This window comes from Balaenoptera musculus, chromosome X, assembly GCF_009873245.2.
Source record: "Balaenoptera musculus isolate JJ_BM4_2016_0621 chromosome X, mBalMus1.pri.v3, whole genome shotgun sequence".
Taxonomy (NCBI): domain Eukaryota; kingdom Metazoa; phylum Chordata; class Mammalia; order Artiodactyla; family Balaenopteridae; genus Balaenoptera; species Balaenoptera musculus.
In genome coordinates this window covers 120,061,759-120,087,773 of record NC_045806.1, presented here as the reverse complement: position 1 = coordinate 120,087,773, position 26,015 = coordinate 120,061,759, and the positions used below count along the sequence as shown (strand labels likewise).

Below are 26,015 nucleotides of genomic sequence, written 5' to 3'. Positions count from 1 at the left end.
CTATCTTTTCATCTATGGTAAATAGTCACTTACTGAGTATGTGCGGCATTGCTTTGTCAAGTCTTTCTAGAATGATATTTTTAGAAGTATTTGAGTGCCATGGTTAGCTAATTTTCATTAATAAAACATGAACTAAGTGGAAATTTTACCACACAAAATAGAACTTTTTTTCTGTTTTCAATATCTTCTTGAAGAATATCATCATTCTTAATTTAATATTTCAGAACCTACTCAGGATATGTGATGGTAATATTAAAATAGCAGATCATTTTTGCTAATTACCTTTACTAGTTGGTAACTTTACTGAGTTTTCAAGTACTTAATTCAGTCACTTTAATTCCCTAATATGTAGCAGTAAATTTAGAATTTAACATTAGGGGAATTCTGCGCTTAGTGTAACACATATGTTCAGTTTCTGCTACTTCTTTTGTCTTGAAAATACATTATGCAAAGAAACAAAAACCTGCTCTCTGATTCAGTACTTTCTTGAATTATTTCATGGTCCAATCAGAAGATAGACGTTTTCAGTACCTCTTCTGTAATTTACTAATGAAATGGCAACTTCTCTGGGACACAGTTTTTAATTCTGTTCAGTTGGGACTGATAATAGCTGCCTAACTTAGAGTGAATTTTTAGGGGCCTCACAATCCATGCAGGTGAAAGTACTTGTAAAACTGTTAGATAAACTTGTAAAGCTTGTAAAAGTGCAATAGAGCTTTGAATTTATGATATGATTGTTATTATTAATATATTGGCCAATTAGTAAAGTTCACAGATCACTTTCATATGCAGCATCTTATTTTTTTAAGCTTACTAAATCCAACAGCAGCCACATCAATGGTATTTTATGAACTGTTTCTTTGCAACTTCAAAGAAGTTGTTTTACTCTTTTTTTCTTTTAACCAAATTGGTACAGAAATCTATTTATGGAAAATGTCAGAAACTAAGTATTTCTTCACTCTTCTGAGACCAGTAACCTTCGAACACAAACTTACATCAACCTCTTTTCTGCCTCCTCCCTTGGCCAAGTGCCAACCGTAGAGTGATTTACACATTGTCCTTTATTGACTAAGCCAATGTCAGAGATCAGTCCATTTCTTGCAAAGAGGTGGATTTCATAGGTAGAATATCCTTGGGCTTAAAGCAGAAACAAACATGATTCTGAAACCAAAACTCATAAGAGTAACTATTGTTGAGAAAGAGAAAGAAGAGGCAAGATTTCATTGTTTTACTTTTCAAGACCCTGTGTCTTTGTCAAGAATGTAGTATTTTTGTATTTTTAAAAATTTATATAAATTGTATTGTGCCATAGGTATCATGGTTTCTGATGTTTTCACCCAGTGCTATGTTTCCAAGATCTACCCAGATGACTATAAGGAAATCTAGTTTATTGCTTCTACTGCTACAGACTAGTCCATAGTATGTATCCACATTTTCTTTATCCACTCTTTTGGTGATGAACACCTTGGTTGCATCCAACTTCAGCTACCACAAACAACTCTGTGGTGAATATTTTTGTACATACCCTATTACAGTCCTGAAATGAGTTTCTTTAGAATAATATTCCAGGAGTAGGGTTTGCTGGATCATACAGTATCTATATACTTAATTAATTTCACTAAGTCCTGCCAGACTGCTCTCCAAAATGGCTGTACTAGGTTACACTTTGATATACATGAGAATACATGGTTCTCACCAACATTTGCTATCAGATTTTCACATTTTTGACAATAGTATGGAGGACAAGTGTTAGTTCATGGTTTAATTTGCATTTCTTTGATTACTAGTGTTACATATTCAGTTTTCCATTTCTGTGACTTGACTATTCATATTTTTGTCCATTTTTCCTATCAATATCTCTGATTTTCTGTTGCTGGTAATCTAACTTGTGGAGTCTAGATATTAATCCCTTATCAGATTTTAACATTGAACATTTCATCTTCCAATCTGTCACCTATTTGTTAACTTTGTGTGTCTTTTGCTGAACAGAAATCTTTGTTTTGAGCCATTTTTGTCAAACAAATGCATCACTAGGAACTATTCGAAACACACAGAATAATTTGTTATGCTTATGTAAACCATGAAACATGACGAAAAATGTACCACACGTGAATCCACCACACAATTTAAGAACAAGAAATTACCAATAGTGTTTAATATATCTTTGTCCTCCACACCAATTCTGCCCCATAGTTACCTCTGCCCCATACCTACGAGAGGTAACCATCATTTAAAATTTTTTTTGTATTCTCTTGCATGCTCAATTTTAACCAGTTTTTGTATACATCCCTAAACAATGTATTGTTAATTTTTTCCTGTCTTAAAACTTAATGAAATGGTATCAGTCTGTATATATTCTTCTGACTTTGTTTTTTCATTTGACCTCATGTTTCTAAGATTCATCCATGTCAGTGTGTGAAGCTGCAGCTCATTCATTTTCACTGTTGTGTGGTATTTTTTTTTTATTTTGGCTGCATTAGGTCTTCATTGCTGCACATGGGCTTTCTCTAGTTGTGGCGAGCGGGGGCTACTCTTCATTGTGGCGCGCAAGCTTCTCATTGCGATGGCTTCTCTTGTTGCAAAGCATGGGTTCTAGGCGTGAAGGCTTCCGTAGTTGTAGCACGTGGGCTCAGTGGTTGTGGCTTGCGGGCTCTAGAGCGCAGGCTCAGTAGTTGTGGCACATGGGCTTAGTTGCTTCGTGGCATGTGGGATCTTCCCGGACCAGGGATCAAACCCATGTCCCCTGCATTGGCCGGCGGATTCTTAACCACTGTGCCACCAGGGAAGTCCCTGTTAAGTGGTATTTCATTCTGAAAATTTACCACAATTTATTTCTGTATTCTCCTGTCAATGGGTATTTGGTTACTTCTAGTTTTTATTGTTATTGTGGGAGGAAGGTAAGGAATAATGTATGATGCTCCTATGAACATACAGTCTTTGCTCCGTATCTGTGTGTTCCACATCTGCAAATTCAACTAACTGCAAATAGAAAGTATTCGGGGGGGAAAAAATTCCGTAAAGTCCCCAGAAGCAAAACTTGAATTTGCCTCTCCAGCCACTATTTACATAGCATTTACATTGTATTGATAACTATTTACATGGTATTTACATTGTATTAGGTATTTTAAGTAATCTAGAGATGATTTAAAGTATATGGGAGGATGTGCATTCGTTATATGCAAATACCATGCCATTTTGTATAATGGCCTTGAGCAATATGTTTGAATACCAAGGGACAACTTTATCTTCCGTTTTACATGTGGAAGACTTTCTCTAGGCTATATCCTATGAGCAAAATTACTGGATTGTTAGGTATTAGCCAATATAATTTTAAAGATAACGCCAGGTTGCTTTTCAACGTGCTTATACCAATTTCTTGCACCAGCAGTGTAGGAGAGTAGATTCACAATCCTCCCTAGAACTTGGAACTGTCAGATTTCTTAACTTTTTCTCAATCTAGTGAATATAAAATGGTGTCTTGTTGTGAATTTATATTTGCATGTCCATAATTCTTAATTATGTTTAGTATAGATGAATATGTCACAAGCAATTTGAATGTTGTCTTATATAAAGTGTCCATTCATATTTTTGCTCATTTTTAACTTGGTTGCTATTTTTATTTTTAAGATTTAAAAAAATATATTCTGGAAACTAACTTTTTGCCTGTTATATGTGTAGCAAATATATTATTCCAATTTGTGATTTCTCCTTTCAGTTATTTTATGGTTTTATTTGGAAAACATAGATTCTTAATTTTAATGTAATTTAATTTAGCAAACTTCCTTTATGAATATTGTGGGGTTTTTTTGGGGGGGTCTGGTTTTAGAAAAATTTCCCTACCCATGTTATAAAATTAATTGGATTTAATTCAAAGATATTTAGAGTTTTGCATTTCATATTTAGGCATTTCATATATCTTACATGGATTTTTATTATATTTATTTTTGTTCTTTTCCCATTGAACTGCAATGTCACCTTTGTCATCTACCAAATTTTTATATATCTTTTTTTTTTCAAATTTTTATATATCTTTGGGTCTATGTCTGGACTTGTCTTTTATGTTTCAGTTAAATATTATCATTGTACCAATATCATTCATTCACTTATCATCCCTTCAACGAACATTGAGCATCTGCTATGTGCCAAGCACTTTTCTAGCTTATTAGAATCCATCAATGAACAAAAGAGAAAAACACCTGCCCTTCTAGAGCTTATAGTCTAGTGGGAGGAAGCAGCAATAAAGTTATAAATAATTAAAATATGTAAAATATCAAATATTGAGAAGTTCTATGAAGAAAAATAAAGCAGAGATGGAGGATAGGGCATACCAGATGGGTTGAGGATTGCTGTTTAAATAAAATAGACAGGGAAGGCCTCACTGATCTTAGCAGAGGCCTGATGGACATCACGGGGTGAGTCACACAGATATCTGAAGGTAGCACATACCAGGCAGATGGAACAGCAAGTACAAAAGTCCAAAGGGGACAATCATGCAAGGAGGCCAGTGTAGCCAGGAGTGGAATGAACAAAGGGGAGACAAAGTCAGAAAGATTACAGTAGGCAAGAACAATTATTATACCACACTGTTTTAATTACTAAAGTTTTATGAAAAGTCTTGGTATTTTGTAGATCAAATCTGCCTATTTTCCTATAGGAGTATCTTGGCAACTTAATTATCCTTGTATCACTGTTTCTCTAAAAAATTTTAAAATTAACTTACCAAGTTCCTAGAAAAGCCTGTAGAAATTTGATTGACATTACATCGAAACCATATATCACTTTGGGAAAATGTGTTATTGTTTTATCTTTCCGATAGTTTCTTGAGGTAGAAAACATGGTACCTCTTTCATTTACTTTGTTCTTCTTTTGTGTGTGTGTTTAAGTGTGCTTTACCATTTTTTTCCATGAAAGTCTTGCACATACATTGTTCATGTAAAAAGCTGTCTACAAGGCCTATTAGCCACTTCCCTCATCCCCTTGTCTACACTATCATCACTATACCGCTCTCCTTGCTGCTCCTCACGCACACCCCTACCCCAGGACGTTGGCCCTTGCTGGCTCCTCTTCCTGGAGTACCCTTCCTGTAGGTAACTGCATGGACCACATCCTCACCTCTTTCAGGTTTCTGATCATGTGTTGCTGTATTAGTGTGGCCTTCCCTGACCACCCAATTTCAATTAGTCCCATCTCAGCATCTGCTATCTCACTTTCTTCTTTTAATTTTGTTTTCATGGTATTTTTACTCATCAACATCTATTCAAAATTTATGTTGTTCCCCCATAATTATTAAGTTTGTGAAATAGATACTAAAGGCCCTAGAAATTATCTGAGATGATTTGTGGGATAAAGCCTTTGCTAGCAGTAAGTGGAGACAGAGGAGTGAATAAATACAGTCCTCAAATCAAGTGGCTTGCAAATCACTGCTCCCCCAGAAATGAATGTGACAAGTTCTTCTTTCTTCTCTAGTCCATTTTGGGGAAGCAAGCAGTTGCTGAGAGAACAGGGAGTCTGAAAATGCAAATTTCCACTACTGCAAGTTGGCTGATTCAAGGTCATAGGTAATCACTAATCCCTGGTGAGGACTTTCATCACTAGGGTTAGAATGCTGGGTCATCTAGTAAAGGACAAGTTAACATTAGTTGAGGATGCTACTACGTTGTTATTCAAATATCGGTTTCATTTAGGGGTTGCCTGGAAACTTCACCCTTAAACATAGTGTTTTGTTTGTCCACTGGTGTGACACCTATCAGTAATACTGGTCACTGAGATATGAAAAAATTCCTTATTATAAGTGGCAGTCGAAGAAAAAAGGATCTGAAGCAGAGAAATCCCCACCAGATGTAGAAAGTGTGAATCCTGCAGTATCCTCTGATAAATATTAATATCAAAACAGATTTTCCTGAGCACATGCACCTTAGCTTGTATTGAGCAGTATTCGTTGTAAAAACATCTCAGGCAAAAATGCCTGGGGCTTGAATCTTGCCATTTAGAGCAGGAAGCATAATTGTCAAATGAGGGCAATAAATATCAATATTGATAACATTGCTACTTTTTGCTGAGTGCCCACTATATGCCAAATATGGTGCTAGGAATTAAGCAGCCTTATCCCATGCAATCGTCAAACAAGTCTGGGAAGTAGGTACCATTTGTATCACCATATTAATAAGTAACTTGAAGCTCAGAAAGCTGAAGTGACACATGATCACATTCACATGAAAAGAGGTGTAGCTGGGATTCCAACCCAGGGATCTGGATCCAAAAACTAGGCACTTTGATCTACATCATGTTGTAGGCTACATTGAGACCTAAGGAAACTGAGAACATTTGGAACTGTAAAAAAAAATTATAGAATCACAGTTTCACACCTAGAACCCCACATTCTTCCTTGTAGGCCTGACCATCCAATCAGTCCACTGAGGGGCATGTGGAGAAGGTAGCTAGAGAAGCTAAATGATTTCCCATTTATATTGATCTTTAGTTTCAGAAGCATTTTTTCACATGTTATCTCATTGGATTCTTATTATACTGGCAGGTATAAGTTCCATTTTCCAGTTGGATGAAGTGAGGCTCAGAGAGATTCACTGCTTTGTGGAGAGTCATTTAGAAGCCAGGACTCAAACTCAAATCTTCTGGCTCTAAAAGACATATGTTCTTACTGTCTGGTGCTCACTTCTTCCTTCGCCTTTAATATACACACGGTGGTAGCTATATTTTTTTTTAAAAAAAGGATTTTTAACCTTATTCTGAATTATTTAAATGGTTAAATCACTTGAAAATATTAAATTGATTTGTGTACATAAAATTGCTGTTTGCCTTTTTAAACTAAATCTATGTGTGTGTATGTATATATATGTGTGCGTGTGTGTACAAATATATGTATGTATATATCTATTTGCCAAAAGGTCTTTCATCAAAGGGAAAGTGTATACTTTTCTGGTTTAACCTTGTTAAGTTATAGTAGTGGTGGTAGGAGGGGGCATTAAAGTGAAAATACAACACGACATCTCCCTTACAAGTCTGAAACACATTCCTTATTTTTAAAATGTAGTTATGAAAAGAATAGTTGTAAATCCACAACATATGGCACCCATTAAGGGTAATACATGTTTGATGGTTAAAATGGTGCATTTTATTATTCCATTGTGATTTCTATCTTATTATTTATTGTCCGTAGTTAGCAATGTTATCTCATCTCTAGGCAATTGCTCTTTGCTATAAGGAGATGAGTTTGCTTTTTGCCATATTCATACACCTTTGGAATAGCTATTTTATATTCATTCAATCTTGACATCTAGATCACCATATGTATAATGTAGTATAATATCATTAGAAGCTCTAGAAATAAATGGTTTCTAAGAGTATGAAAATGTAAACCAAATAAAAGATAAACAGGCAAGAGACCATACTAGTGGCAGGTTTCAATGACATATTACTTTTATCATACCTTTTCCCATATTTCATGTTATAAATAGACGTTACAGTTTCTTGAATTCTTGTTTTTCAGTGAAATAGGCATAGCAAATAATATGTTTAATCACAGCTAATGTCTCCTTTTAGATTTGATTGTTTTCTACCTAATTTATCATCTTATCTTGCCTGCTACTGCTTTCTCTTCACTTCAGATTGCAGATGTGGAAAGTGTGAATTCTGCAGTATCCTTGGATAAATATTAATAGCAAAACAAATTCATCTGAGCAGATTCACCTTAGGTTATTATTGAGCACTATTCATTATGAAAAACTATCTTGTTAAAATGATAGTAACAGCAAATTTTTCTTTGATTGTGTTATATTATGACTAATTAAAACCCAAAACATAACTCTGACCTCAGCATGATTTACTCTTCTGCTATTTCCCTGGACTTTCTCTAATGTAATTTTCTGTACTGGGAAAAAAGAGTAATATATTTTTTCTTGTGGGTGTATATGTCCCAAGATAGAAAGATTGACTTTACATTTTCAGAAATAATTCAAATAAAATGTATAAGCAAAGTTAAATTAAATATAACTATACAGCCAAGCCAAAATGCTTTTCTTCATCAAATGGAGATCCATTCTCAGTTACCAAGATAGTTTTTCAGAGGTATAATCAAATGTGTATGTGAGCGTGAGTGTATGTGTGTGTGTGTGTTTGTGTGTGTGTGTTTGAGGATTACGATTACCTACAGTTCAGTTCTAGGCCTCCTTTATGTCATCAACAATGTAACAAATTTGGCCTTTCTAATCATTAATGCTGTTTCCATTTGTGTATTTTATTTGGTACCTTAATCTCAATTTCCATAGGTGACTGGAACAGAAAAACAAATAAGACACAGCTTTGATAGAGAATAGGTTCCAAAAATATTTGTTGACTGAAACAGAAATAAATGTTGAAAATGGAGTGGTTCGCCTAAGTACTCTGCTCACAACTGGTTTGCCAGTAGAGACTTCCAGGTAGGACTGTTAACTTACTGGTGACCAAGTCCCCCCCCCCACTGTCTATTATTTACCCTCTGACTTGGCTTGACAGAACTTTAGTCAGGCTTCTGTCCTCCCCACAGGCCCCTGACATTTGGGTCACCTGAAGCTTAAGCAAGCACCAAGGTGCATAATATCCCCCTTAACAGTTCATTCCAAGAATGGAGAACCGGTTGACCACACAGAGACACACTTCGTGTTGAAGAGCTCTGATCTTACCAAGCTGCTCACTCCCACCACTTGCCCCTCTCTCCCACGGAGTTCCTGCTGGCCCTGCTTCCCCCTTCATATATAAGAAAAGCCTTGCTCTGTTTGACTTTGAGGCACTTGCAGATCCTGAGGTTGGAGTCTTCTCCTTATTGTAACAGTCTTTTTGAATAGAGTTTCTCCTTAGCTAAGTCCAGGTTTGTTCCCATTTGACACTGGGCAGGCAGACTGATCTTCCCAGTTACACTTTGCCGATTCATACAATTAAGCGTAAAGATGAAGCTGTGCCGGGTCTATCCCTCTATTTGAATTTCGCTTTTTGTGGCCTCTATTCTTTGACCTCACTCAAACCCTGCTTTGAATATTTTGTCTTCCTTGTGGTCAAACGTAGAATTGAGTCTAAACCCTATGTTCTCTTTATTATATCTAAAACGGTGATACTTCTGAAACATTCTTCTCATGAGATCCTTTAGCTTATTTTTTCAGGATCTGTTTGCTCATTCTTTTCCCCTCACCTGGTTCTTGTAATTTGAATTATATGTATCTAAGGGCTCTGTTTTAAACTTTTCTTTCTACATTTAGTTACTCCCGTGGCTTAAAGGATGCTTGAAATTATTTCCCATCCCCAAGCAGTGTATTTCTATTTTCCCATCTGTCTGGATTTTTCAACTGGATGTACAGGGAAAGAGTTGGGGCTAGTTGGGGCTAATAATTGTCCTATAATCGGACAGTGACAAGCCTCAGTGAGATTAGTCTGTCCTGTGATGAAACAATGTGCCTAAAGAAGGATTGGTTGACAACTTTGAAGTGAGACTTCCTTGGCCCCACGGTGTTTCCAGAAATTTCTGTAACTGAGGCCACACCCTATTATAAAACATAGTTATTGTCCCTAGATGGGCTGGTCTTCACCCTCATTTCATCTGGACTTGCACAGCCTCGGTTTCACCATTCACCTGCATGGATCACTAACTGGTAAGTTCACCTACCAGCAGGCATCTGAGCACTAGAGGAAACCTTTTCTTCTTAACTCTGTTAGACTTAATAATGATTTTTAAAAATGAGAGGGAGAAGTGTGGCAGAGAAACTGTGAAAACGTATGTGAGGGAAAAGTGATGGAAAAGAATATGGGAGAGAATGTGAGTAAAAATAGGGAGAGAATGAAAGTTAGTAAAGGAACATAAAACAGGGAAGGAGAAAATAGAAAATAAATAAAGGAATAAAGTATAACCTGTGATACTGTAGAAAGTAAGAGGGAGTGAAAAGATAAGACTTTGAGAAAATAGAAATTTATAAACATGAGAAAGGGCAAAAGATAATATGTGAAAATGAAAGAATAGGAGAAGAAGTTTAATATGGAAAAGATGAGACACTAAAATGAAATTTGAGAATGAAAAAAATGTGAGAGAATAATACAAATGTAGAGAATATGCTGAAAATATGAGATTAAACATGAGAGGAAAGTGAAATAAAGTAGAAGGACATTTATGGGGGTAAAAATGAGGAAATGAGTAGAACATGAAGTAAAGTAAGAAGCCTGGCAATGAGAAAATAGTGCCAGATAATAAAAGAATAGGAGCAAGAATGAGAAACTACAATGGAAGAAAAATGGGACAAACATAAAAGAATGAGAAGTTCGAGGAAATGAAACATGAAAAACGAGAATGAGAAAATACACAAATCATAACATTTTTTAGAGTCGGCTGAATTGTGAGCGTATGAGCCACATGGAAGAATGGAAGGCAGGACTGAGGCAGATTTGGGAAACAGCGCAGGCGCAGATACTGGCACTGGCAGAACACAGGAATCTACAAGCGTCTGGTGTGCACCTGCCACATGGTGACATGAGTAGGGGTCCAAGGCCAAGAGCTGGGACCCCGGAGCCAGGACCCCCAGAGCCTGGAGCCAAGAGCGGGGCCAGATGTCAAACCTCCCAGAGTCAGGTCGGAGAGGCAGTGGGGCAGGACGCTGCAGAGGCTCTAGAACATTCAGAATGGAATGGGAGAGGCAAGGCAGAGGGGGTGAAATTGACCACTGCCCTGGAGTTTAGTGATTTTACCTTTGCGATACAGGGGACTGTTTAACCATTTGTTTCCTCTACTCTGAAGTTGAATTTGTTATAATTTATTTGGCTAACCTCTAGATCTCGCAATTTGGGCTTTCAGAGCCCCTTGTCTTTTCTTTACCTTTACCTCAAGGTTGGATTTTGTTTGTGCTATTTTGGCTAATCTGGAGGAGAAGAGGCTTTTACTTTGTAACGGTCCACATGGCCTCATCACTTGCTGTCCTGAAATGGGAAGCACTCTTCCGACATAGACAGGGTTACTTTTACAGGTCTACTGTCACTAGGGGAGGGCCCTTCCCTTGAGCACCTAAGGGCTCCGGAAACTCCATATTCGTTGTCTGGTCTGTTGCCTTCCCCGTGCTTTGCGCTAGTTTACTGTTTGGTGAAGTCTTTATTTGTCATTGCTTTTAAAAATTTCCTGTTTAGTTTGTTTTCCAGATTTTCAACAGGCTTATTGTTGAAAATCACCTATAACCCCACTATCAAACGAATGCCTCAATGGTCATTTATTTAAATTCTATTCTAATGGCAAGCAATATTGCTTTTTAGGGAAGGCAAGAGAGCTGGCTTGTCTTTGCTGCATGTGCTAAATTAAACAAGTGATTTTGGATCTTGAACTAAGGATAAATGTCTTGTCTAGGAAATGACAGTAATCTTGTGATTTTTGAAATGTGGAACAGCTTATTAAAATTTTATATAAGCTCCTTTTCAAAGAATATTACATATTCTGTTTTTAGAAGCTGTATATGATGAATGAATAAAAGTGAATCAATAGGTTTTAGGAATTAGTTGTGCACTTGAAGTGAACAAAAGAGAATTTTTTTTTTTCCCTAAACAAATGTGTATTCTTGGTGCCAACTAAACTAGGAATTTACGGATGGGAAAAATGCCTCAGGATGATTCCGTAAATCCTTTTACCATGCAGATTTTTCTCCATGGAAATTTCACAGTTTCTTTAGAGGGAAAGAAATTTACCTTGGTGGAGAATATATATATATATTCCTTGCAAAGAATAGAACATTCAAGGTGTAGTAATGAGATCTATCAGGAACCGTTACCTCTAGCCAGTGGGTTGATGCTTGGCATTGCTTAGGGACTTGCATCTAAGAGTTGACTTAGCAAGTTAAATTCATTTTTTTCCTACCAAGTGCTTGCTTCTCCCATATAACCTATTCTTTTTTTCTTTCCTCTTAAACATTTTTAAAAACTTATTGCCAGTATGTAGTGTGTTTTAAAAACAAGTCACTTGTCTCACCCCTTGTCTTGGTTTCTAAGATGCACTCTTCAAAGTGTTCTATTAAAAGATTTCAACGCAATTCACATGGAGATTGTAGGGGAGCAGAATTTGCCACCCCAAAATATGTCTCTTTGGGATATTAATTATTTTAACCTGGTTAACTTCTAAGAAACAGCAGACAAGGGAAAAACCTTGAAAACCAAGTAGGGGTCACCCTTTTCAAAGAAACATTTACATTTACAAGGGAAATCTCTGTTCATAAGGGTGTTTTCCTCTCTATACCAAGAAGAAAATGACTAAATCTCTGGAAATTTATCAGTGGAGAAGGCATGGACTTAAATCTGCATAACAACCTTACCCTTGTTTACTGTGCTTTTCCTGGTCCCCTCTCATAACTGGCTCCCTCACCCCCAACTTCTTCTTTTGTCTTTAGCTGGAGATGGTATTTAAGGTGGTGGCTTGGGCCATTTTGGCGAGTTACTCAGTTCTCCTGGGTCTCTCCCAAGTATACATGTTGTTAAACTTTGATTTTCTTATTAATCTGTCTCATGTCAATTTAATTCTTAGACCAGCCAAAAGAACCTAGAAGAGTAGAGGGAAATTTCTTCCTCCCCAGCAAAATCTTTCAAGATCTTTGACTACTGTAAGAAATATATATGAAATTCAAGAAAATGCTTAGCCTCTGAATATCTTATGAATAGTTATTTAAAAATAATAATTCCCAAATGAATTCCATGTTTCTAAATTATTATATTTAATAAGCTATTTTTATTTGTACAATTTATCTCATTGTAATTAACTTCTGGATCTACATTTATCTGTTGGTTCCTGTTTGTTTCATTTTTAGTCTTCAGACTTTTTTGGCTTATCAGAGAATGTTTGAATCAGTATTTCCATAAGTTAATGGTAGGAGTTTTGCAAACTACAGAATGCAAAGAGAGCAAATTATCCTTAAAATTGGACAATCCAAGGGTTATTTAAAAGATGTTTCCCTTGTAAATGCAATGAAATAATGTAGCAATTAGAAATGAGCCATACAAATGTGTACTCCAATTGTGAACCCTAGAAAGGTGACAGTGTAATGAGATTTGACAGCATGTAGAAAGGTGAAAACTCATTAACAAGCTAGGATCTGCATTAAAAATAATTGATTAGCATTTTTGTATTATGTAAGAAGATGGCTTAGCATTTCAGGAGGAGAGCAGCAGTTGTGTGGCATTTAAATCTATTCTGAATTTTAAATGATCAGTTTAAAAAAATTACAGAAAATTCTTATGCAAATGAAATATAATCAACCCATGCTTCAGACTCATTATGCGTGATTGATATGCACTGTAACTTGCTTACTAATTTAAGGAGCAGAGGAATTCCAGTTACCTATCGTATTGTGGATGCAGTGCTGTGCCTCACTGCTGGAAGTGATATTAAATTTATTATGATAAACAGTGTAAACCAACAAGTTGGGTCCTTATCCAACTTGACATTTATGTGAAATGATAAGAATTTCTTATTATCCTGAAAACCTTAGCTTCCTCATAAATGTTGAGATCTTTTGGAGATTCTTAAAGATATCAACCTCAAGAGCATGAGAGAGAATATAGGTAATAGAGAAGAGTACTTTGTAATGCCTTTAGAAGAAGACTTGTTGACCTAAAAGTTTGTTTCTTAGTGATCAGTAATTAGAGAGTTCTCTAATGTGTTCCTTTAGTGAGTTCATGTCTAGTTGTGAGAAAACTTGGTCATGAAATTGCAAATTGGGCTAACCTTGCAAACTATGAAGTTATTAACGTGCCCACATTTCTCCCAGCTTCCAGAGTTTTAACAATTTTTAAGTGTATCAAAACCTACAAAATCCATACTGGTCAATTTCAGCACTTCTTCATCTAACTTTAGGATTTTCACAATACTGATTGGTTCAGGAAAAAAGCTAAAGTTGATATATCAAAAGTCAGTGTTTCTTTATTTTTTTAAGTTTTAAGAAGACAGATTTTAAGATGCCCTTTCTGATACTGCTTGTGTGTTGGACTTACCTTGGAAATCTATGATGTTAACATCCTCAATTTTCTCAGTTTTCAAAGTTTTTAAAATTAACTTTTTAGTTAATATTTTTTAGGCTCTTTTTTTAGTTAAACACACACACACACACAAACAGTGACTGGTTCAGGATAAAAGCCAATGTTGGCATACCAAAAGTGTTTCTTTCTTATTTTGTAAGTTTTATGTGACAAATTTTAAGATGTCTTCATATTAATGATATGTAATTTGTAATTTTAAAGGCTTTTGTAATTGGTAGCATTTTTCATTGGTATTTTAAATGATACTTAATTTTTATGATTTTGATAGTAATATATTTTCACAGTAGAAAATTTGGAGGACAGAAACATATGAAGGAAGCAAAATCAAAAAATTACCTTGAAGGGAAGCAGAATATGTCACCCCCAATCCAAAATATGCCTCTTTGGCATAAGGATTATTTTGAGCAGATTATTTTTTAAGAACCAGCAGATTTAGGAAAAGGTCTGAAAATCAGTAGTAGCGGTTACCCTTTGGTAAGGGACTCTTCCATTTATAAGGGAAATCTCCATTTGTAAGGGTGTGTCCCTCCCTACTAGGAAGAAGAGGGTGACTCTGAAATTCTAGAAAGTCTTATCAATGGAGAAGGCTTGAACTTTTCCTGGGTCTCTCCCATGTGTAAGGAGGGATACATGTTATTTAACTTCTGTTTCTTTTTCTCTTGTTAATCTGTCTTTTATTACAGGGGTTGTCTCAGCCAAGAACCTAGAATGGTAGAAGGAAAATTAGTTTTTCTTCTGTATAATATATAATATTATAATTCAGAGTTAACCATGGTTAACATTTTGTTATATTTCCTTCCAATCTTTCCAGTATGAGTGTTCTTCAGTGTTCACTTAAATCCAGTAGAGGAGATGGGTTCAAGATGGCAGAGTAGAAGGACGTGCTCTCACTCCCTCTTGCGAGAACACCAGAATCACAACTAGCTGCTGAACAATCATCGACAGGAAGACACTGGAACTCACCAAAAAAGATACCCCACATCCAAAGACAAAGGAGAAGCCACAATGAGACGGTAGGAGGGGTGCAATCACAGTAAAATCAAATCCCATAACTGCTGGGTGGGTGACTCACAGACTGGAGAACACTTACACCACAGAAGTCCACCCACTGCAGTGAAGGTTCTGAGCCCCACGTCAGGCTTCCCTCTCTGCCCCCGCTATTATCTTCGTCTGGGAGTATCTGTCCCCAGGGGACAGACTCCAGCTGCTCAGCCTGGGCCCCATCTATCTCCTGCCTCAAGACCACATCAGATATGACTTTCCTTTCCCTTCTGTGTGTACATAGGCAGCTTCTCCTTTGATTTCAGGCTCCAGGTGAGTGTTCGGTGCAGTGACTGGATGGGCACAAAGGGCCTGCATCCCCACTTCAGCACGTGCTCTGATATAATGGTATTTCACTTGGCAGAGTGCTCTTGTCCGTATATTAATAATTATATTCATTATGATATTAATAATTTTCACAGTGGCCCTGTCTACAGAGTAAAAATCCCATCTTCGGGCAAGTCAGCTGGACCTCAGCAAAGTTAAGTGACTTGTATAAGCTCAGGCCTCTCAGATGTGGTGGAGCCAAAGCCAGAATTTCAATTTTTCTGATCCCATTACACCACGTGGCGGGGTGTGTGTGTGTGTGTGTGTGGCTGTGTGTGTGTGTGTGCGTGCACACACGCACATGTAGGTGTGCTTGTGTGAAAGTGTGTGTTTATATCCTCTTCTGTAGCTAAACAGCAGTTACAGATATTTTCCTTTTAATGTTTTTCTCTCTTGCAAATACCCATGCAGGTTTAGAATAGAGCATTCTTTGTCTTTAAAATAATATCATCTATTACTTACGAATACCAAACTTAAGGGAAAGGAATAATACAGTGCTGACCTGTGTACTTACCACCCAGCTGAAGAAACAAAACATTACAGTTAAAGCCTTTGATGTGCCCTGCCTGATCCCATTTTCTTCTCTGCCCTTATAGGCTATACTGCACTTTTAGTATAATTTTTAAATGACCACTCTTTTATATATTAACAGTTTAGTTTGTGTCTAAGACTAATCGCACGTATATGTATATTCATATATATGTATGTATGTGCATATATGTATATAAGTGCATATATGTATATAAATGTATGCTTGATGCTTCTGAAATTATAATTAAGATCAATAATAATATATTGCATTTCCATAGCAATTTACATTTCCAAAGTACTTTGAACTATTTCATCGCATTTTACTTTTATTAATTGACATGTGTGCCTTAGTCTTTGGAACCTACAAAGTCTCTGAAAGTCGGATAGATATACATGTGTGAGGCTGGGTAGTGCAACATAACCGCTTTAGATATTCCCATATCCTAACCCTTGTGCAAATGCTAGAGAATAATGCTTCAGAATTCTCAGTTCTGAGTAGTCATTAATGTGAAGCAATGGGGTAGTATTCCACTTTTGAGTTGTAATCAAATGCACCATCTATATGCATAAATACATTTTAATTCATGACGTTATTGTAGACATAAAAAGTTGACATATATTTGACTTAGGAGCAACACCTGCAGGTTTCTTGGAACCTCTCGACATTCTTTACTGACAGCTCTCACAAATCAGATTTTCTCCTATGGTTCCTTTCCTATTTCTGGTTAGATCAAGCTGGATGAATTATCTCCCTCTGTTTCATTCCTTAGCTTTTCCAGAGCCACATTTTGCTCTGGGAAGGGGAGAGAAGAGTCAACTGATTTTCTTCCTCAGACTCAGAATGGGTGCAGTAATTTTCTATAATATATTTCAGGCCGTTATTCTCATCTTCCGAAGCAATTTATTGTCTTTAACCTGATTTTTATCCCTAAGGCTAAATCATCATTTTTATATTGGGGATAACACAGCTGCTGGGGGATTGCATAAAGGACTGAGGAATAGTCAAATTGGAAGAAAAGCAAAGTTAACCCTTGACCAGCTGGTATATACTAAGTAATGTCAGGAAATGAATGCTATAGGGTTGTAGCCCCAGACTAGCCCCTGGAGGGGGGTGATCCAACCTTATTTCTTAGCAAATTCCTGTGGGTCTCACGAGAGAATTCACTCTTGGCAGTGTAGGGAGTAATGACAGGTCCCGGATGAAGGCATACAAATAATCTGTTTTTGTTGCATGGATTTCTTACATTACCAAATGCAATACTTACGGTGATTATGATTTTTTAGAGAACCAGCTATACCCATGAACCTCAAAGAGATGGATCTGTTAGTTAAGAAATACCCAACTGACGAAAGGAGTAATACAGTGACTACCTGTGTGCATGTCAGCCAGCCGAAGAAATAAAACATTCCTTATAGTTCATGGCTTTCACTCACCATTTCTGCCCTTCAGAAGTCTCAAAATCTTTCATTTGAACTAAAAGCTCTCAGGCAGTGGGGGCTATGAAGGAGATGATTTGTTCCACAGTTAGCATGCCGCTTGGGAAGGTGGGGTTTAATCCTCTAGGGATCTCCCAAGTTCCAGAGGAAGTAGAAGGCTCTCAAGAAAGAGGACTGGGGAGCAGTATTCCCAACCCAGGCTGCTGTGGCTTAGAGACTTCCAAACTTGTCTAGCAACTTACTTGTCAGATTTCAAATTGAGCTTTCCACTTTAGGTTGAATATTGGGCTAAAAGCTAGCTGACATATTAACTTAGAAGATATTTCACTAACAGCTGCCCAAAGAGACTAAATATTTACCACACTTATATTTTTATAATATAAATATAAACTAATAAATATAGACTAATATATTTACCACACAATATAGGATAAGGAAAGCAAATTAAGGAAAGATTATAAATGAAACTAGGTGTCATGTCCTGATTAAGAAAATGTAGTCCCTCCCCTCACCCACCCCCGGCCCAGTAACATGGGATTATTTTGGCGCCATAACCTGACAGAATACTTGACAACATTGCCATGTAATCATTCTGCAGGAAATCGGGCTTGGCTGAGTCTGGACTGACAACATGGTGGCTGGTATAAACTGTAGTTTAGCTGACTACTTAGCATTGAAAGTAAAAAATAAACATGTAATTCCTGAAAACAAGGGATGGTTTATGAAATAAACATTTTCTGCTTTAGAAAAAAAGCTTTATGAAATTCAAGAGGGTTTTGTTTTTAAAACATTACTTACTAATTGCATTTAAGCATAAAAATAACTCTTATGGTTTTCTTTCAGCCTCCTCCATACTGTTGCATATACAATATTTAATTAGATGATTCATTAAATTTATGAATGTTTTCAACTCGTGTTGAATATAACTTATTAAATTTTAATTTTAAATGACGCTGTAATAACCTCTTTGGGAGTCATCCTGCTTAGGCTGGCTGTGACTGCAGACATTCACATATTCTGCCTGTGCAGCTAGAGGGGCTGCATACACGGACAACTCAATGGCTTTCCTTCCCTCTACTCTCTACCTGTGTTCAGCCCCGGTATAACTTAGCAACTTTTCTCATCAACTGATCAGTGATCTGCACATAGGAGGTAGTCAGCAAATGCTAAGTGATGCAAATATTTCTGTTTGAGCAGCCAGTGTAATCAAATGAAGTAATTGCAAGATTTTAAAAAGTCAGGTATCCCAGTTCTGTCTATAAGTATCTGTGCAATCTAGGGCCATCCCTTGACCTCTCTGGGTCTCAGTTTTCTTACCCGTCATCCAAATGGCTTAGACCCAGTGGTTTCTGAAGACCAGCCCAGGATTAACCTTCTCTAGTTCCATGTCCCTCCCCTCTCATCCTGCCTACTGTCTCAGATCCATCTTTCCCTCCACTGAAGACACTGCTCTATGACTTACCTTAATGTCTTAGAGTTAAGTATTTGCTGTGCTTGCCATTTTTCAGATTTATCACCAACTTCTACATTGCCATTTGGAGAAAAATAAAAATAGCTTTTCCCTGTAAACTGAGAATGTTGCTACATATTTGCGATCTGGACCATCAAGTGAAACATTCTTCTGGTTGGGAGTGGCCCTTGCCTTCCTGCCCTCAAGTTCCCTGGCTGCTTCCATTTAGTGCTTCGATGGGGAGTCATGAGGACCAGCTACCAGATCTCCATCTGCCACCAAATCCCTGTGTCACCAAGGGCCAGTCGCTTCCCAACTTGCACCTCAGTTTCCCCAGATGTCTAATTAGGGACCTTTATTTGATTATATCTAGAATCCATTATATTCTGATTCTTTGTGAATCTGTGTTTTAGGGTTGCCAGTTATTTAAAGACAAGAAAAGTCAGAAGAACTTTTAATGAGCACCTACTGTATGCCAAGATGGTAGGTATACTTTAAAGGTAAGGAAAGTGAGGAGCAGAGTGGTTAAAAAGCATGCCTAATCATTAATAAACTAACCAAGCTGCAGATGGCAGAGTCAGGACTTGAATCTGTGTCTGTCTGATTCCATAAGCCATACTGGCTGGAAAGGTTAGTTGGATGTGTTTTATTTTATTTATTGTATTTGGTAGGTGATAGGGAACACGTTTTTAAGCAAGGGTTAGTGTGATTAAAGGCATAATTTTAAAAGGTCAGCGTGATGGTGTTCCTAGAGGATAGCGGCCGTATTTAATTTCTCCCTTTACTTTCAGTATCTAACACAGTGTTTAGCAAATGGCAGTTACATAATTGATGTTTATTGAATGGAGAGATGGATGGATGAATGACGGTGATGCATAAGTCATGAAATCAGAGAAAGGAGAAATACTAGTGGTAATGCTACTGTGATAATCTAGATATGAAGTAATAAAAATTTGAACCAGAGTGGTGGCAGTGGGACAGGACACATGCAAAGAGGAAAAATTGACTGGACCTAGAAACAAATTAAATGTGGGCACGAGAGACACCAAAATGGCTCCAAGGGCTTTTGAAGCCTTGTTGGTTGCCATTGATGGCTTGATATCATCCTCAGAATTCTGGTGGTCATCTTGTAATCAGGCATCTATTCACAAATGCAGGGGAAGGCTGCAAACAATAGAAGACAAGTGGAACACATTACCATCTGAATGAATTGTAAAACTGAATGCATTTATATTTGAGTTTGACCCACATAAGGACCGCAATACAGCAAACAGGAGGTGCTGGAGAAAATAGAGGATATAGGTCTCATGTAGAGGTTCATTGCAAGAGGCTATAGTTGACACTGATTTCTTTTAAACTATTTCAGCCTCACTTACCCCCTTCTCTTTCTTTACTCAAGACGTCTCCCTTTGGTATTGAACTGGGTACCGCTTATTCGCGAGTAGGGGTCTTCCAGCATGGAAAAGTAGAGATCATTGCCAATCACCACGGCAACTGTACCAGTCCAAGTCGCTCTCACAAAGTGAACACCTCATCGATGGGGTTGCTAAGAACCAAGAGGCAATGAACCTCACCAGTACCATCTTTGATGCCAAGAAGCTGATCGGATGCAAGTTTGATGATGCCACAGTTCAGTCAGAAGGAAGCACTGGCCTTTCCAAGTGATTTGTGGAAAGGGAAAGCCCAAAGTAATTGTAGATTATAAAGGAAATAATATTTTTTCCCCTAGAGGAGATCTCTTTCATGGTTCTAAGCAAGATGAAAGAGTTTGCTGAAGCCTATTTAGGGGAAAAAAAGTAGAAATGCAGTAATTACTGTTCCAACCTACTTAAATAATTCACAGTGTCGGGCCACCAAGGCTGCAGGGATCATCACTGATCTTAATATCCTGGGAATCATTAATGAGCTTATTGCAGCACCATACTCCATGGCTTGGATTTAAAAAAATAAATCCCAAAACACCTGACGCTTTAAAAAAGAGAAACGTGCTGATATTTGACTTAGGTAGTGGCACCTTTGATGTATCTATCCTAAACATCCAGGATGGCATCTTTGAAGGAAAATCCACAGCTGGTGACACACATCTGGCTGGGGAAAATTTTGATAACTGTATGGTGAATCACCTGGTTGACGACTTCAAATGCAAGCGCAAGATGCATACAGCCTCCAACAAGCAGGCAATGTGCCGCACCGAGGCTGCATGTAAGAAGGCAAAATGTATTTTGAACTTCTTTGCTCACCCCGGGCTTGAAATTGACTGGTTCTATAAGGGTGTGGATTTCTACCCTTCCATTTCCTGAGCCCACTTTGAGCAGCTCAGTGCTTATCTCCTCCGTGGTACCTTGAAGCACGTACAGAAATCTCTGAAGGATGCCCAACTTGACAAGAGCCAGGTTAATGGAGTTGTGCTAGTGGGTGATTCCACTTGTATCCCAAAGTTCCAGAAATTGCTGAAAGATGTCTTGAATGGAGAGGAGCTCAACAAGACCACCCACCATGATGAGGCCACGGCGTGTGGCGCAGCTACACAGGCAGCTCTTCTCACAGGCGACAAATCAGAGCATGTGCAGAGAAGCCCGTTGATGTTACCCCTTTCCCAACAGGCACTGAGACAGCAGGGAGGATGTGGCATCCCTTATCAAGAGAAACACCTCAATGCCTCCAAAGCAGACCCAGATGTTCCCAGCTTACTTTGACAACAAGACCACTGTCTTAGCAAAAGTGTATGAGGGAGAAAGGGCTTTAATGAAAAGAAACTGCTTGGCAAGTTCATACTTTCTGGGATCCTCTAGCTTACTGTGGTGTTCCTGACATCCAGGTGACCTTTGACAGGGTCACCAATACCATCCTCAGGGTACCTGCTGCAGACAAAAACGCTGGCAGGAAGAACAAAATCCACATTACTAATGACGAAGGCTGTTTCAGTAAAGATGATATTGACCAGATTGTAAAAGAAGCAGAAAATGATGGAGTAGAAGGTGAAGTCAATAAAGATCGGGTAGCAGCCAGGAGCACTGCAGAATTCTGCACCTTCAGTGGCGTGCAGAGGGTTGGAAATCCTACTGGGAGACTCCATTTCAGTCAAGAAGATAAAAGGAAGGTTCTTGAAAAGTGCCAGGAACTGTGAAACTGCCTCGAGTGTAACCAGAGCTGAGTGTGAGTGTAAGTGGGCTTCACTCCGCAGTGGGGTCTGGCCGCTGGGGCTTCCCCAGCGCAGCCGGGCCTCGGGTTAGTATCAGGGAAGTGGGCTAACAGTCATTCTTTGGAGAGACTTTCCTGGCCTCCACAGTCATTGATGCAGTTTCAATATTTCATGCTTAGTTTGCAGCATCAGTGTGTATGTTTGAAAAAGGACAGATTCAAAACCTAATGATAAATATTTGTAAGTTTATTCAACATTTTAATATTAATGCTTCTACATCTTGTGGGTTATGAACTTCATCACATATTTTCACACCTGCAGTTTGTCTGGTGACTAGTTTGGGAATTAGCACTTATAAAATATTTAAACACTTAACTTTGGTAGTAAGGAAGAGGTTGTATTACCATATCACAGTCTCACCACTTTAATAACAATGACCACTTATGAGCAAATATTGTGTCTGTAAACTTGTATAAACACTGTGCCCTACTCATCTGTGTACTACAAGAGAGTTTACTACTTGTAGTCACATCTTCTGTGTATTTCTTCAAAAGGGCTTCATAGCCCACTGGTGTCTGTGTCTCTCAATTTACAGAAAAACTACAGTCCTTCTCAGGTCCAAGTTGCCATTTGCGGTTTTAAGTCTTCTCATTGTACGTTGCTTAACAAGGGCTGGAATGTTCTGTGTTGCTGCTGATGGTTCATACATTGACTTCTGTGTAAAAACATAGAAGACATATTCTGTTGATTTAAGGAGGAAGAGATCTGTTTCTCACCCTTCATAAACTCAACACAATTTCCATGAAACTGTAGTTGGAATCACAACTTATCACTGAATCTTATAGTATTTGTGAGTTTTAGAAAAGAAATATTTCTTTGTGTATCACAGTTATGGTACCATAGTTTTACTGTCGTTCTTAAGGGTAGATCGAGACCTAAAGGAGAAGAATTGTTGTTTTCAGCATTCAGGTCAACTCTATAGAATTACATGGGATTCAGCGTGCCGTGGATTATTGTCATTGTGACTCACAATGGCCTGCTTGTGTTTTGGGGCTGCCTGACCTCCCCACTTAGTCTCTTCCCCATACACTTGATGGACCAACTTCTGAGATGGAAAGTTACCTTAACATTGGCTTCAGGAAAGCCAGAGAAGGAGGACAACTGTGTCAATATCATTGTTGGTTTTACATTATAAACATTGTGTTCACCGAGCTCCTAGTTAATAGAGTATTGAGCCCTTGTCACTTCCTCCATCAGGAGGTACCAAGGAGGCCTTCTGAAGAGTGCAGTGCCTTTGAGAAGAGGGGACATACCATGAAAGAAGACATCATATGTGGCACATGTATACAATGGAATATTACTCAGCCATAAAAAGAAATGAAATTGAGTTATTTGTAGTGAGGTGGTTGGACCTAGAGTCTGTCATACAGAGTGAAGTAAGTCAGAAAGAGAAAAATAAATACCCTATGCTAACACATATATATGGAATCTAAAAAAAAAAAATGGTTCTGAAGAACCTAGGGGCAGGACAGGAATAAAGACACAGACGTAGAGAATGAACTTGAGGACACGGGGAGGGGGAAGGGTAAGCTGGGACGAAGTGAGAGAGTGGCATGGACATATATACACTACCAAACGTAAAACAGATAGTGGGAAGCAGCCGCATAGCACACGGAGCTTGGTGCTTTGTGACCACCTAGACGGGTGGGATAGGGAGGGTGGGAGGGAGGCTCAAGAGGGAGGGGATATGGGGACATAGCTATGCATATGGCTGATTCACTTTGGTGTATTTCAAGGAATTAGCTTATACAGTTGTGGGGGCTGGCAAACCTGAAATCTGAAACTCAGGCTGGAATCTTGAGGCAGAATTTCTTCTTAATGGAAGCCTCAGTTTTACTCTTAAGACCTTTCAACTTATTAGGTGAGGCCCACCTATATTATTGAGAATAGACTCCTTTATTTAAGTCTACTCATTGTACATATTAACCACAGCTACAGAATACCTCCATAGCAACACTTAGATTAGTGTTAGATTAGGTAACTGGGCACATCACACTAACCATTACAACATTCTCTGTGGGCCTACACAGACACTCTTGAGTATTCAAGGGAATAGTCCCCGCTCTGAACTCTCACAGCATTTTGTTTTCACTTCTCTTACATACTTATGTAGTTAATCCATTCTTACTTGTCAGGATGAAGTACCAGGCACTGAGTTAGATGTTGAGGATTCAGAAGTGAGTAAGATAACTGTGTTTGCAGTCAAGAAAAGAGACTGCTTCATAGTTCTGAACATCATGTCTTGTATGTAACAGGTATTCCAGTGTTTGAATTAATACAGAACATTTTGGTACCCAAAGGTGTCACTAATATTCATGCTCAAATCATCAACATCTATATTCTAATCCTCTTTTATTCTTTGGGTAAATTTCATGATAGGTGTGTTATGAATATAAGCCTATAATCAATACAGTACCTTAGTTCAAGCATACTTTGATGCTGATGGAATTAACACAAGTTCAGGAAATCTATTCACTTTAGCCAAAAAATCAGTACATTTGTGGCAATTCATTGGAATTTGGAAATATTGCCAAATCTGGATATTTCACATAATAAATATAGGCTGTGGTACAACTTTCCCAAAAAACTAATTGATTCAGTGATTCAATGGAGATTCAAAGAGGAAGCATACCTAGGTCCTTAGTATCCTAAAGGTTAAGCTTTAGGTCAATTGTAAAGAATTAATAAAGAGAAACCTCAATTAAATAGAGTTGGGAGACCAGAAGGGGGCGCTCTCATGCCCTGTGACCATAGCAGAGCCCAACAAGAGGAAGAAAGAATCCTTTTCTTTCCTGGCAAGTACTGAGCCAGTGAAAAGCTATGGACTCTCTGTTTTCTGTAGCCCTCCCAGCATCCTTTTCCTCTGTAAACGCGTTCTTCCCTTGCCCTGCAGGGACTTCCATGTTGCTTGCCAGGGTTGCAGACCTGAATTGCAATTCTCTGCTGACCCCTAATAAACCCATCTTTGCTGGAGAAATATCTGGCAGTCTACTTATTTCAGGTCAACATTTTGCTGGCCCGTATGGAGAACAGAGAAGACTCCCTGTGGCTCCAGGGCTGGTGAGCAAACAGGTGTGTTACCCACAAACTGAGCCCACTATGCTCGCGGCTTTTCTCACCAATCCTGGAGTTTGAAGTTACGTCTTTCTCCTGAATCCAAGCTCACAGTCTCTTTGCATTGAAAGCTCTCCAGGCTTTATTCAGGACCTATTTTAAGGTTTTGTTCTTTCTGGTTAAGGTCTTGTTCTGTATGTGAGTACTCATTTGGCTCTTTTATCTGATTTTGAGATCAGACCATTTCAACCAAAGCTGGCTGAGAAGCCATAGGCCCATTCCTTTGGAATAGGGGCTGTTCTCTGGAAACTGGCTGAACAGGTCTCTGGCTTAGTTCCTCTGGGACCAAGCTGTTTCTGTAGAATTGGCTGATATCAGTTTGCAAGCTGTTTGCTTTGAGCTGTTTGAAAATTGTTCCTTTACTCTAGAGAAAAATATCTGAGAACCGGGATCCCAGTTACCTAAATATTTTGAGGGTGCTCCTCCCACACAGGGACTCCGGCCGATTTTATGTTTAAAAACCATGGTTCTTCCTCACTCCCATTTCTAACTGAATGGACTGACCTTACCAAAGGAAATTTAGAGTATCAATGGCCATTAACTTAATTTCCTTAAAACAAAATTGGGTTATAATAGCTCAAAAGTTTCCAAAACTGAGTGGAATGCCTGTTTTGATTGGTAGATTGGTATTTTGAGGCTTCCAAACACTGTCAGGACCCTGTAATTGCCTCTCTTCAAAATAAGAATTTAAGATTAACTGAGGCAAGCAAAGAAAGAAAGATCAAATGGCTCCTGAAGTCTCAGGCTCTGCTTCCTTCTTTGTCTTGGGCTCTGCCTCCAGTGCCATCTTGTCTCCCTCCCTCAGCTCCACGTGGTCAGACTCCACCCCCAGCGCCATCTTCCTCTTTCCCTTCTCCACTGCCTGTACCTCCTCTA

At 38.2% G+C, this 26,015-nt stretch overlaps 1 pseudogene; it reads left to right on the top strand.

The window, feature by feature from the left end:
* Positions 1–21,950, top strand: part of LOC118888378 — an 89,125-nt pseudogene extending 67,175 nt beyond the window's left edge.
* The last annotated feature ends 4,065 nt before the right edge of the window (positions 21,951–26,015 follow it).